The 13,229-nt window shown below is 34.9% G+C and overlaps 1 protein-coding gene across 1 annotated transcript in view; it reads right to left on the bottom strand.

Annotated features, from left to right (window-relative positions):
- Nucleotides 1-12,276, bottom strand: part of SEMA3A (semaphorin 3A) — a 522,459-nt gene extending 510,183 nt beyond the window's left edge. The window contains exon 1 of the mRNA XM_038004552.2: nt 11,995-12,276. The gene's annotated coding sequence lies outside the window, so the exon portion shown is untranslated. The remainder of the gene's footprint in view (nt 1-11,994) is intronic.
- Between the last annotated feature and the right edge of the window lie 953 nt (nt 12,277-13,229).

Here is a 13,229-nt window from a genome sequence, read left to right as displayed (position 1 = left end):
TGAATTGGAAACACTGATGTTGGTAGAAGTTCAGTATTGGAAAAATCTAAAGTCAGAAGTCTATGGCATGAAGGTGACTGTTTTGAAAGAAAGGTAGAGAAGTTACCCTGATTTTGGAAAATTGTGAAGAGAGATAGAGTGTCAAAAATAAAGCTCATGACACTTGAAATTTGCTAAGGAGCAATCCTGTTATTTGTATTTTCTAGCTCCACAGGCTTCTAAGTAAAGAAAGATACAACCTAATGGTGGGGTTGATCAATGAAAAGATACGAGGGCAAATCGAAATCTTCAGGGATCCACTGGTCTTTCAAATATTGACTACCCTCACCTTTTGCATGCGTCTCATTATTAATGGCTTCTGCTGCACAGGGTGGACCAAACCTAATTAAAAATGAATATTATTTCAAAGCTCTTTTGGGGTAACTCTGAAATGTTCTCCTAAAGGAAATAAATTCAAAAACTCTTTAAGTATATTATCCATCTAAATTGAAAGAGCCAGCTACAACTGATGTTGAAATCCAATATCTGTTAAATAAGAAATGCAGTGTTTAATAGAAAAAAGATCTAGCATAAACTTTATGTATCTGATATTTTCCCAAAATTTATGTCTTTGATTTCAAAAGGAATATGAAATAATTGCAATACTTTTTTTATTTAAGTAATGCTAAATATGATTTCCTACGTTTTTTCTTATTACACGTAATTCAAGATAAATTAAGTTCACTCTTTTCAGCTAATTACATTGCACTATCTTCATTTTATTACACTGTCTATAGCTTGACAGAATAAAATGTTACCTTTAATAGAAAAAACGCAAATTATTATCTATTTAAAGTAGAAGAAATGAATTTTAATTATTTAATTCATGATAAGCACTGAAAAGAAGACAGCAAAGTTAACTAAAATAATCAATGCCCTCATTTTTCAATATTCAAGTAATGAGGACATTTAATTACTCAAGAGTAGTTTATTAATTTAGTCATGATTGACTGTAAGTCATTAAAAAGCATCATAAAAGTAAGATCGGTTTAAATTAGTACATATCTTTTTAAGAGTAATATAGCTTCTATCTAAAGTTTATTTTTAAAAGCTTGTTTTATGTCTTAATGTTGATTGATGTTAACATACATGAAATTATATATATAGGCATTTGAAAAATTAGGCATAAAATCAAATTCATCTATTTCAAACTTCTCATTTTACAAGTGAAAATATTGAGGTAGTATTATTAATAATGTAAGAAGTATGTAAGTGCTATTAATGTTACTTGTCCAAGCTCATGTTTATTTTGACTTTACTACAGTAGAATCCCTAAACTTTTGATTAATTATCTATTTATCATAAAACAATGTACATATAAATACGTATGTATTTTATAATTATTGTATATCTAATATCTATTCCTAAACAGTAAATCAGTGGACTCAATTTTATTCAACATATATTTAGTGTTCATTAATGAAATACTATTCTTTTGAATTTTTAGTGGTGCTTTTAAAATCTAATAAATAGCGTTAGCAATAACATAGCAAAAGCACCTAAAATGTTCTGAGACTGTTCAACCCAGGACCCTTCCTAAAAAAACAGTTGGAGTCAGTCTTTAAACACTGATGATCATAGCTATAGGAGTTTACAAGGTGTTATTTGTCCATTACACTGCTTCCCTATAGAACAGCCCAAGTACCGGCCACATTCACATTTTTCCCTTAAGGCATGCCTACCTCATGTGTGGCCTATATATGACATTATTGTTGTGGCCACAACTGCTGTTAGATGGCTGGCTCCTGTTATAGCTTCTTCCCACTGTTAAAGGTGGTGCTGCATGACTAGTATCCTGAGTTTTGGTAGAAAATCTATGCTTTTCTTAGGTGAAACCTTATTTATTTCAAAAACTTACATGATAGACTCAAAATTCTAGTTTTCTTTTTTTTTTTTTTTTTGGAGTGTAGTCTCAAACTTTCTTAGTCTAGTCTCATCTGAAAGACACAACATACCCTTGGAATGTTTAATTAACAAATCTAAATCTCTTTCAGCCCTTTGAAATGTTTACTTGTAGGTGTAGTTTTTAAAGTTTACAGAAGAGGCAGACATACATAAAATGTTTTGGAAGCAAATCAAAACTATAAATAATGAGAGCCCTATGTGCAATAACTATAACCATAAACTAAAGCACAGGATTGCATTTGTAGACATAATGGGAATAGGCCATGCTAGTCCTTAAAATTAATTTTCTCAAACTCCATGTTAACTACCTGTGGATAAAGAGCTAACAATAAAATTTTCACTTTGTGATAATTTGACCTTTTGTTAACTATCTAGTTCCATTCCCCTTGAAAACGATAAAAATTAAATGTCAACCACATTGCTAGGAAAATAGGCCTACAGGAAAAATGACCCTTAACTGCTACAACGAATCAGGACTAAGACAATTGTAAATACCTGATAGTAACCCTAACGTTGGGTATCCCTGAATATGGTGATGATTTTTACTGGGCAGGCCCCTTGCAGGAATCCTAGAAGCTGTGTCTCTCTTGTTATAAAAGGTATCAGTTTTTATAGAGAAGGAGGCTTTCAAGTCAGGAATTTCCCTCACTTGCCCCATTTTGACCTTGCCTGCTAGCACCTGAGTTGTTGGACTACTTAAGGACTGCCTGCATTGTTGCCCCAATGGTGCTTTGCTGGTGGTCCATAGTTCATCCTTATTCTATCTTTTGAGTAGGGTAGCATCAGATGTAGCCAATGGTAGTCTTGCGAGTAGGTGTTAATGAAGTTTTCAAAGACTTTGAGTGGGGAATATACAACTCATATCATACTAATTAAAAAAAAAAAAAAAAAAATCTGGGCCAGGCGAGATAGCTCATGCCTGTAATCCCAGCACTTTGAGAGGCTGAGGTGGGCAGATCACCTGAGGTCAGGAGTTCGAGACCAGCCTGGCTAACACAGTGAAACCTCGTTTCTACTAAAAATACAAATAATCACCGAGGTGTGGTGGTGGGCACCTGTAATCCCAGCTACTCGGGAGGCTGAGGCAGGAGAATCGCTTGAACCCGGGAGGCAGAGGTTGCAGTGAGCTGAGATTGCTCCACTGCACTCCAGCTTGGGCAACAAGAGAGAAACTCTGTTTTAAATAAATAAATAAATAAGAAAAAGAAAGAAAATCTGGGTTTTGTCACAGTCAAAAAGGAAAGTTCACAATTTCCAAAATGGACTACTTAAAAAAAACAAAACAAAACAAAAAAACGAAAAATAGTGCTGGTAATAATACAGTACTAAAAATATTATAATCTACCTAGAAGACCATTGTGTAAGGCTGTGGGTAGCTTTAGCACAGTTTAAAGTTACACATTAAATAATAAAAAAGAAGTGTTCCTATAGCAGCAGAGAATAGCAAGTGGTTAACCTAAATGTTCAAGACATTAGAAGTCTGAATAAAACAGGAAACAAATATTTTAAATGCATACATTCTTCTTGTTGGTGCATACAAAAATTTGTGATGAGAGCTTTTTAAATTATAGACTATAGTTATTTAAACAAAATAAAAATTCTTCTTTTTAATTTAACAAACCTATCACTGTGGAATATCTAATAGGAATGCTGCCAAGTAGAGGGTTTTACTTATGTATGCACATATTCACTTGTTCACTTTCACACACACACAGAGAGCAAGTTTTTATCATATTGTAACACTGAAATTAATAAATATACCTTAACATAGGATGTAAAGATTTTATGTAAAAATATAGCATTTCCAACTGGTGACATCTTCTTTAGCATTATATCCTCATAAAAGTAAGTAGAATACATTCCAAAGAATGGCATTACTAGTTTCTTAAATCAAAATATGATGGCAATACTGACGCTCTTAAGACACTTATGACTCATACAAATAAAGTTTGTGTGCTCATCCTTAAGGATCATAATGTATTGAAGTAGTACAAGTCTCTAAATTCCAGTCCAAAGGAATGGAACTATAATACAAACAGTTTCTATTGCAACCTGCACTGCATGTGGGCATCTTGGCATGTTTGTACACATTTGCTGCCTTTATAATTGGATTAGTCATCTGAATAGATTTCTGTGTACTTAATCTTCCTTAGAAATTCAAGAAAGTAGAACACATTGCTCATCTGTAAAATGGAAATGACAAATCTACCTTTATTCATTAATATAAAGATTACATAAGATAATGTAAGTCACATGACACATAGTAGTTACTGCAGTAATGTTCCTTTTCCAAATTTAACATATTTTTAATATTTTAAATAAAATTTAAATGTTTGCACATAAACTAACATTAATAAAATTTTCATGTATAAAGTAAATATTTGGCCACAGTATTGGATGTGATAAAACACACTTTTATCATTATTTAAGAAGTGAAAAAAAATCAAAGTTTTTTTGGTACTATTTGATGAGGTAGCTGAGAACAAACATGAAAATACATATTAATATTTTATGTTTTTTTTTTTTTTTTTTTTTTTTTTTTTTGAAAAAAAGGGTCTTACTCTGTCACCCAGACTGAGTGCAGTGGGGCGATCATGGTTGATTACAGCGTCAACCTCCTGGGGTCAAGTAATTCTCCTGCCTCAGCCTTCTGAGTAGCTGGGACTACAGGCACTCACCACCCCTAACATTTGTATTTGCTTTTTGTAGAGGTGAGATTTCACCATGTTGCCCAGGCTAGTCATGAACTCCTGGGCTCTAGCAATCCTCCTACCTAAGCCTCCAAATGTGCTGACACTGCAAGTGTGATTTACTGTTCCCGCTTTATGTGAATTTCAGACATCCTTACCAGTACTAACAATTTTCTCTTCTTTACCGTGCTTCAAGCCAATATTAGCTGTGATTGAATGGGTAAACCGAACTTAATTCAAAGGTTCAGTATTGTAGGGCTTACTTTCTTTTTTTTTTTTTTTTTTTTTTTTTTTTTTGAGACGGAGTCTCGCTCTGTTGCCCAGGCTGGAGTGCAGTGGCCAGATCTCAGCTCACTGCAAACTCCGCCTCCCAGGTTCACGCCATTCTCCTGCCTCAGCCTCCCGAGTAGCTGGGACTACAGGCGCCCGCCACCACGCCCGGCTAGTTTTTCATATTTTTTAGTAGAGACGGAGTCTCACCGTGTTAGCCAGGATGGTCTCGATCTCCTGACCTTGCGATCCGCCCGTCTCGGCCTCCCAAAGTGCTGGGATTACAGGCTTGAGCCACCGCGCCCGGCCTGTAGGGCTTACTTTCAAGTAATAAAGATTTGGGGCTCCCATTGTTAACTTTGTTTCATTTCTGAAATTGTAGAAAACTGGGATAGAGAAGAGGCTCATTTAGAAATAGTATTAATCAAATATGAGTCTTTCATGAAGTTTACAAATTGGGAAAAGGTTTGATAAGTGTTTTCTTGGCCAGAGAAAGAAATTTTGATTCCTTGGTGAAATGGAAATTAGACTCAGAAAAATGTTTAATGATTAAATATCATTACAACATATTTTAATCTAAAGAGGAAAATAGGCATTATGATGTATATGATATAAAACAAATTACAGGCCGGGCACAGTGGCTCACGCCTGTAATCCCAGCACTTTGGGAGGCTGAGACAGGCAGATCAAGAGGTCAGAAGATCAAGACCATCCTGACCAACATGGTGAAACCCTGTCTCTATTAAAAATAGAAAAATTAGCTGGGTGTGGTGGCAGGTGCCTGCAATCTCAGCTACTAGGGAGGCTGAGGAAAGAGAATCACTTGAACCAGGGAGTTTCAGGTTGCAGTGAGCCGAGATTGTGCTATTACATTCCAACCTGGCAACAGAGCGAGATTCTGTATCAAAAAAAACACAAAAACAAATACAAAAAAACAAATTACATCAAACATTTATTCTTATACTACAGCTAAAATCTTTTACAAGTCTACCAAGCATATTACATGAAACATCATATATATGGCTTGTGCATGCTCCTGTGTTCTGTTCTATCTTAAAATAACTTCTTAGAATTTCCTATAGTACTTTACAAATGGTTTTGCAAAGTTTATTCACAAGTATTCACACAAATGTTGTATGATGGATATTCTGTACATTTTGAAAACAAGGTACTGATTGCCACAAAGAAGACCCAAGCCCCAGTATTTTTACTTAATGCTCACTATTCTCTTTCTAGAGAATTTTGGATTTGTGAATTAGCCAAGTATAATTATAAACACAGAAATGTATCACATAGTTAATAGCATTTAATTTATTTCAGGAAAATAAATTTCAGAGTGACCAAAAATATTATTTATCAGAAAAACACGATTATGTAGCATGTAAAAGTCAAGCATATTAGTGCATCTTACTAGAAAAAATAAGGTTAAATCTTCAAGCTTTTAATAGAAGTACAGATAGAATACTAATGATTCTTCTCTGTCTCTTCCATACAAATTTGAAATGCGCAATATTAAGTAATAAAACAAAAGTGAAGTTACTACTACTTAGATGCCTCTTTGATTTCTTGCTTTAGACATACCTGCAGCTAACTTCTACTGCGAACATATAGCAATGATAATAATAAAAATGTATACCCACGCTTTAAAAAACGGTATTTTAATGGGCCTCAAATGAAAAGAAATATTTAATATTAAGTAGGGCTAGAAATGAAAAACTATTAGATTTTGGCTGCCTGCAAATCCAGACCCAGGTGGCCAGGAGTCTGACTCATGTAGGGAAACTTGGACCAAGCCCCCCCCCACCTGCCCCACCCCATGCAAAGGGAAAACCATGAATTGGGGTGGTTGTTGTGACTGCTGGCTGGGACTTCAGGGTGTTTGAAACTGTGGAAGTGAGCAGAGATAGCTAGCACCCAGATCTGGATAGAAGTGTCCACCAGCAATGTCTAGGTCTGCAGTTTTCCCAATATTTCCCTGGAATATGAGCCAGAAGCAATTAGATTAAGAATTAATTCCAGACTGGTTCCCTGGTGAAAGGCTTGTAATGTCGAGTAAGAACAGAAAGAGGGAGAGAAACACTTTTCCACTTAAGATGAACCTACAAATAAAAATAAAGTAGTTACTGGATAATTCAAAAAGGATTTATGAGGATAAGATTAACTTCAAGAAATTAACCTGTGGATCTCCTGACTAATGATAGTGATAGAGGAAGTCTTTGACCACTGTTTTCAAGTAATCATCAATCCTCAAGGTATTTAGAGCTTTCAGATCCTGTCACCACAGATTAATTTTTCCAGGATCTTGAGATTAGTTTTTAAAGCCTGTTTTTTCCTCTTTAAAAAAATAAGAATAGTCTATGACTTTATAAATGCTGATCATATTTAGATATCTTTTATGTAAACCAAAGGAAAAATGAGAATTAAAGGAACATTTATTTCTACCTACTCTTTTGTAGAAAATGAGTTGGTGTTGCTCAGGTTTGAAGGAATTTCCCCATGTTCATTCCATTTGCCTTGCATAAGTCTGCTTGTGTTTGTAAAAGTAAACTACGTATTAGTTTAATAATTATAATAATATGGACTGTTAAAAATAAAATAAAATCTCTCTTTAAAATGAATATTCTGTGTTTATATGGGAAAGGATAAACCCATAATATTGAAAATACAAGATATAAGGATTTTGTTTTTATTATCTTCACTAAGAATCTCAATCATAATGATGAATGTCTGTCTTGAGAAGAATGTTTTCTGCTAGATAGACATACCACATATGTAGGTTATAGGAAATTATATTTTAAATGAAATATTACAAAAAGGTGTTTTCCAGGCTATGTTTTTTACAAGTCTACCAAGCGTGTATATATGTGTGTGTGTGTATGTGTATATATACACACACATATATACACCAACCATGTGTGTATATATGTATATACACACACACACACCCAAGCGTGTATATATATACACACACACACATACACATGCATACATATATACATACTCCCCACAGATAAGGAGAAAATTCAATTGGCATTCTATCTTTCAAAAAACAAATATCCAGATAGTCCTATTGAATAACTGAGGCCTAAAAGTCTTTGAAAGTGGTTGACAGCTCTTTTTTTTTTCACTGCCTTGCAGGTGGGAATGTGTTTAGGTGACTCTCATTGAAAGACTATTGTGATTACAGTGATCTCTGTTTGTCAGTCAGGCAGACATCAGTGGGTTGGAAATACCCTGAGGAGACAAACTTCCCAGAGGCCCACTATTAACAGGTGTGGACATGTGAAATGAGTGAGAGTTGAAGGGTCAGCTCTTCCTCACATGTCAGAAATATAACTGCAACTCCTTCTTTACCTATAGTAAAACCTCTGAAAATAGTGGGGTAAAGTACTGAGTGACGTAACCTGAAGTGAGATCATACTCACTGATTGACAACCAACTACTCACGCTTTATTTGATTGGGCATTCCATCAATTTCATTCTGTACCTTCGTTCTAAATTCAAGTAGTCCAGATAAGATGGTCAGAGATAAAGCCAACTTTTCACTAATAATGAAGTCACCCATTAGAGAGGTAGTAGATTCCGGCTGTTGGGGTAGCATCTTCCCTCAAGCAAAGTTAATTTGAACCCAAATTACACTATTTACTACCTGTATGAGTTTGTTCTCACACTGCTATGAAGAAATACCTGAGACAGGATAATTTAAAAAAGAAAAGAGGTGTAATTGACTCACAGTTACACATGGCTTAGGAGTCCTCAGGAAGGTTACTATCATGGCAGAAAGCACTTTTTCACAGGGTGGCAGGAGACAGAGTGAGTGCTGAGCAAAGAAGGAAGCCTCTCATCAAACCATCAGATCTCGTGAGAACTCACTCACTATCAGGAGAGCAGCATGAGGGAAACCATCTCCATGATTCAATTATCTCCACCTGGTACTGCCCTTGACACATGGGGATTATTACAATTCGTGGTGAGACTTGGGTGGGGACACAGAGCCAAACCATATCACTATCTGCATGACGCTAAGCAAGTCCCTTAACCAATCCGTTTTCGCATTCGTAAATGGGAAGAGGAACGCTGCCTACTTCATTGGACTATAAGAACTAAATAAATCACGGCATGTTTAGGGCAGTTTCAAGGAATTTATATTGTGAGAGCCCCACTAATGTTATTCATTAGAACTCTGGAAGTAGTTGGCTTCCAATTCAGAGCAAAAAAAAAAAAAATGGAATTTTGAATAATAGAGTACTGGGAAGACGTAGCTGTGGCCATTGACAAAATGTGACACATCTGGGAAGCACTGGGCCCATTTTACAGAAGTACTAGATTTTTCTCTTCCTTGAGTGGCTGTTGAAAACTCCTCTTGTGTGATGTTGGCATTTAAAACTGAACTCCTTTTTTCTACACTTTCAATCTTGATATCTAATATAATTCCTTCACTATAAGTGAACATGAAGTTATTAAGTTCTATATGTGTTGACATGTGGTTAAAAAAGAAAATTTATTACAAAGAGAATATCCCTTAGAATAAGTTGATATATCCTATGTCTTCTAATGACTTTCCTCTAATCATATAGCAATTTTCATATGTGATAAATATAGTATATATACTTATATTATTTGTATTCTTTAATTACTTATATTGCAATCTTATTTGAAAACATGTGTAGATAAAATCTACAGGGACACAAAATGAATAATACATGAAAAAAAATTTAAAATATATAAGGACCACTTGATTTATTCATTTCCTTAACTTTATATGATATTTATTAACAAATTATAATTCCAGTAAAAAAGAATCACTTAAAAAATATAAGTTGGATATAACCACAATGTTTTTCCAGCAAAAAAAAACCCTTTAACTTGAAAGACTATAACACCACCACTATTATAAATTTGATCCTTTGAGATTGTCACTAGGTTTAAAATTATTCTCTTCATCCTCACTCAGCTATATTCATCAATGATTTTTCGCCATTAGTAAAAAACCACTATCTTCATGAGTTACTTGTGTATATTCACTTGCTAGCACATTTAAGCATAATAAACTTAGGTTAAAAAATCAAACCTTTTCCCCACTCTACCTTTATCCCTACAGAGCCTTTTAAAAGTTCATTAAATTAACTGAAACTTAAGCGAAGTTTATATATTCCATTTGGATAAAGAGTAAAATTTTCATTCACCAATTACTAGCTCGATTGATTTTTTTCACGTAGTTGTTATTTTTTCTTTACTAAACCAAATATACTGTTGTGTTGCTATCATATGAAAGCAACCACAATGCATTAAAAATGTGCAATATAATACTACTTGATTTTTATTACACTTTGAAAGGCAAATGGAGTAAATCAAGAAAAAACAAATCTAAATGCTGTGCTGAAGTGAGGTCCAGCCTTTGAAACCAGCTTCCTATTAATCACAGGGCTGACCTTTTCATTAAGGGGCACTTGTTGAAGTCATTGACACGGTTACGGCATTCATATGTGTGAACTGTACTCTATGGCATTCATGTGCTGGGGAAGGCATAGTGAAATTAGAATCTCTCCCTGTAGGGGGTAGACATTGACCGCTATTCAATGCCAACGATTGTCGGTTAAAGTATTTCATGAAGAATGACTGTGAAACTCCGTTTACTCCTCCATCAGTAATGTCAAATGCAATTCTTAAAGAAATATATTTAACTAGAAATAATTAATTAAACCTCTCATAGCAGCAACTTTATCCAAGCTAAATCATTTCTGAATATACACAAAGGAGTCATCAGGATTCTACCGTCATGGCTTTTAAATCATCATTTTTAATGATGTCCATCTATAATAGTTAGAAAATAAAAACAAAACATTAGCCGATGGGGAATTATGTAAACAGTGCAATACTGTTTTGTCTAATTTTGCCTGTCTATCTACTCTACATATGTGCACTGCCTTTTGAGATGACAATGTCTTCCAGACTAATTTTTCAAATTAATAATGGTTAAATTTTTAAAAATCAACTCAAAGGACTATTAATAGATAAGAAGTGCGGACAGTTTTTGTTGCATTTTCTTTAATCTGATCAGCTTTGTGCAATATTTGATGGATTAATTTAGAAATAATGACTGGAATCTTTGGTAGGGCATATGTTTATTTCTTACATGAAGCATCATACATTTGAGCAGCAAACATGTTCTTTTACATTGGCTGACATTCCACCTGAAAGTCCACCACAGTTAGCCTGTTAACACAATTCAGAATATATGGTATGGTAGTAAAAAGATTCCCCATAGTCAAGTAAAAATCAGAGTAGGGGGCTCAAGGAACAAGTCCGTACCTAGATCAAATCTGAACTTCAAGTTCAAACATAGTTTAATGGTGAATCCAAAGTTGTAAATGCAAAATAAACGCAAAGTGAAGACTGCTTTAAACCAAGCATGAAAGACTAAAAAGTCAAAGTTGAGATTTCATACATCTGGTTTTAATATATCTTCTTATGTTATTAGACAAATGACCTTTTGTTTTGTTTTGTTTGTTTTAAAAATTCACTCCCATTGTCATTGCTGCTACAACCTAATATTCTTTTAAAGGAGTTTTTAGTGTCACTTTTCTAGTAAGAGATCAAGCTATAGAACAGATGTGTTAAGCAAAAATTATAAGCAAATTCCTCACATCAATGTATGAGGAGTAATGTAGCAGTATAGTTATGCATAAAAGTGAAATCCATTTTCAAGAAGGGTATGTGCTTCTTAAAGATTCTTTTTTGTGTTCTTGAAACTGACAAAACACTTGCCACCATCATTTTTGACAGTAATAAAGGACATTTCACCCAGAAGTAGCAGTTAATATGCCAAAATACAGGATTGAATTAACAGTATTATTAGCACCACATTTCAGTTCCGAGACCTTCTGAATGAGGAGTCACTTCAGGAGTATTTAAGTATTAATGACAGTGCCAGGGCACTGTGCAAAATGAAACTGGAGAAAATTCATGGGGTTATGAACATAAGCTTTGTCTTAGTTCACTTTTGCACAGTCTTTAGAGGATTCCCTGGGAGTAAACACCCTTAATTAATTCCCAAGTAAAAGAAAGAAAGATAATTTTTTCCACTTACTGCATTCGTTGTCCTTTGTCCATGCGTTGAAGTCAAAGGGCTGTTCTGTTCTTACCTAGCTCCAGGTTGCCCTCCGGATTAGGCATAAACGTGAGCAGCAAGAAGGGTGTTCACTTTGTAACTGTACCAGGAGCAGCCCGTCGCACTGATGCTAGAGAGCCCAACAGGACACAGTGCTAAACTTCAGCATGAGAGCACAGCATCTATTAGCCCTGAGGCTCTACCATTTCACCTACACCTGGGCGGATCTATCCAGCTTCATCTCTATTAGAGCTATTTGACTCTGTGGTTTAAGAGAGAGGAGGAAAAAAAAAAAAAAAAAAAAAAAAGAGGCTTGCCGTTGTCACACTTGTTTCCTATTAAAGAGCCTTACGGAGGATTGAGTAATTGTGTACGAAGGTAGTCTGGCTGGCAGATGTGTGCAGCCCCAGTGGAGCACTAGATTCAAGGCAGATGGGTTGTACCAGGGCGCAAACAACATTGAGAGAGAGAGAGGCGTGATTAAAACAGCAGGCCTCTGTTTTATAGTGCTGGAAGTGGGGTAGCATTAAAACTCCTAGGAGACAGAGTTCCCCAAATGGTATTGCTCTGTAGCAAAGAAAACAATAAATTCAATAAAAAAGAAAGATTCTCAAACTATAATAGTTACAGAGATATTTATAATATTCACATTAACTATTAATGAGGGGCTAAATAATGCACCCTTCCCCCAATACCCTAACCGAACTTAATTAAAACTACTCAATCATGGGTCATAGTGGGTTATTGATAGTGTTAACGTGATGGATTTGAAACAGATCCCTCATTCTGCTACATAAGCCAAGTTATCTTTTTAATCTGAATTAAATTGCTTTAAGGAGATTTACACTGTCAGGCAGATTGACATTCTCCAATTGGACATTTATTTTAATGTTCTTGAAGCCAATTTTTATGGAAAATGTCCTCATCTAGGTATTTCTGTATATTACTTATTATTTCAGGCACCTTAGCCCATCAAAACTTTAGGGTTTTCTGTGTTACCACTCTTTTTCACAAGAAAAAAAAAATGCACAAGAAATCAGAATGCGTATAACTAACTTCCAAAAATCAGGCTGTTGGATCTATTTTCCTATGTTGCTGAGAGCTATTTTCCCGTGTTAAACAGTGTGCGGCTACCATTGTTAATCATGATGATGATGGTAATTGAACAGTTGCTACATGACAAACTATGTAAAGAGCGTTACACAATCATTTCT

This window comes from Chlorocebus sabaeus, chromosome 21 (genome assembly GCF_047675955.1).
Source record: "Chlorocebus sabaeus isolate Y175 chromosome 21, mChlSab1.0.hap1, whole genome shotgun sequence".
Taxonomy (NCBI): Eukaryota; Metazoa; Chordata; class Mammalia; order Primates; family Cercopithecidae; genus Chlorocebus; species Chlorocebus sabaeus.
The sequence above is the reverse complement of the archived record's forward strand: the minus strand, read 5'-3'. Positions and strand labels throughout refer to the sequence as shown.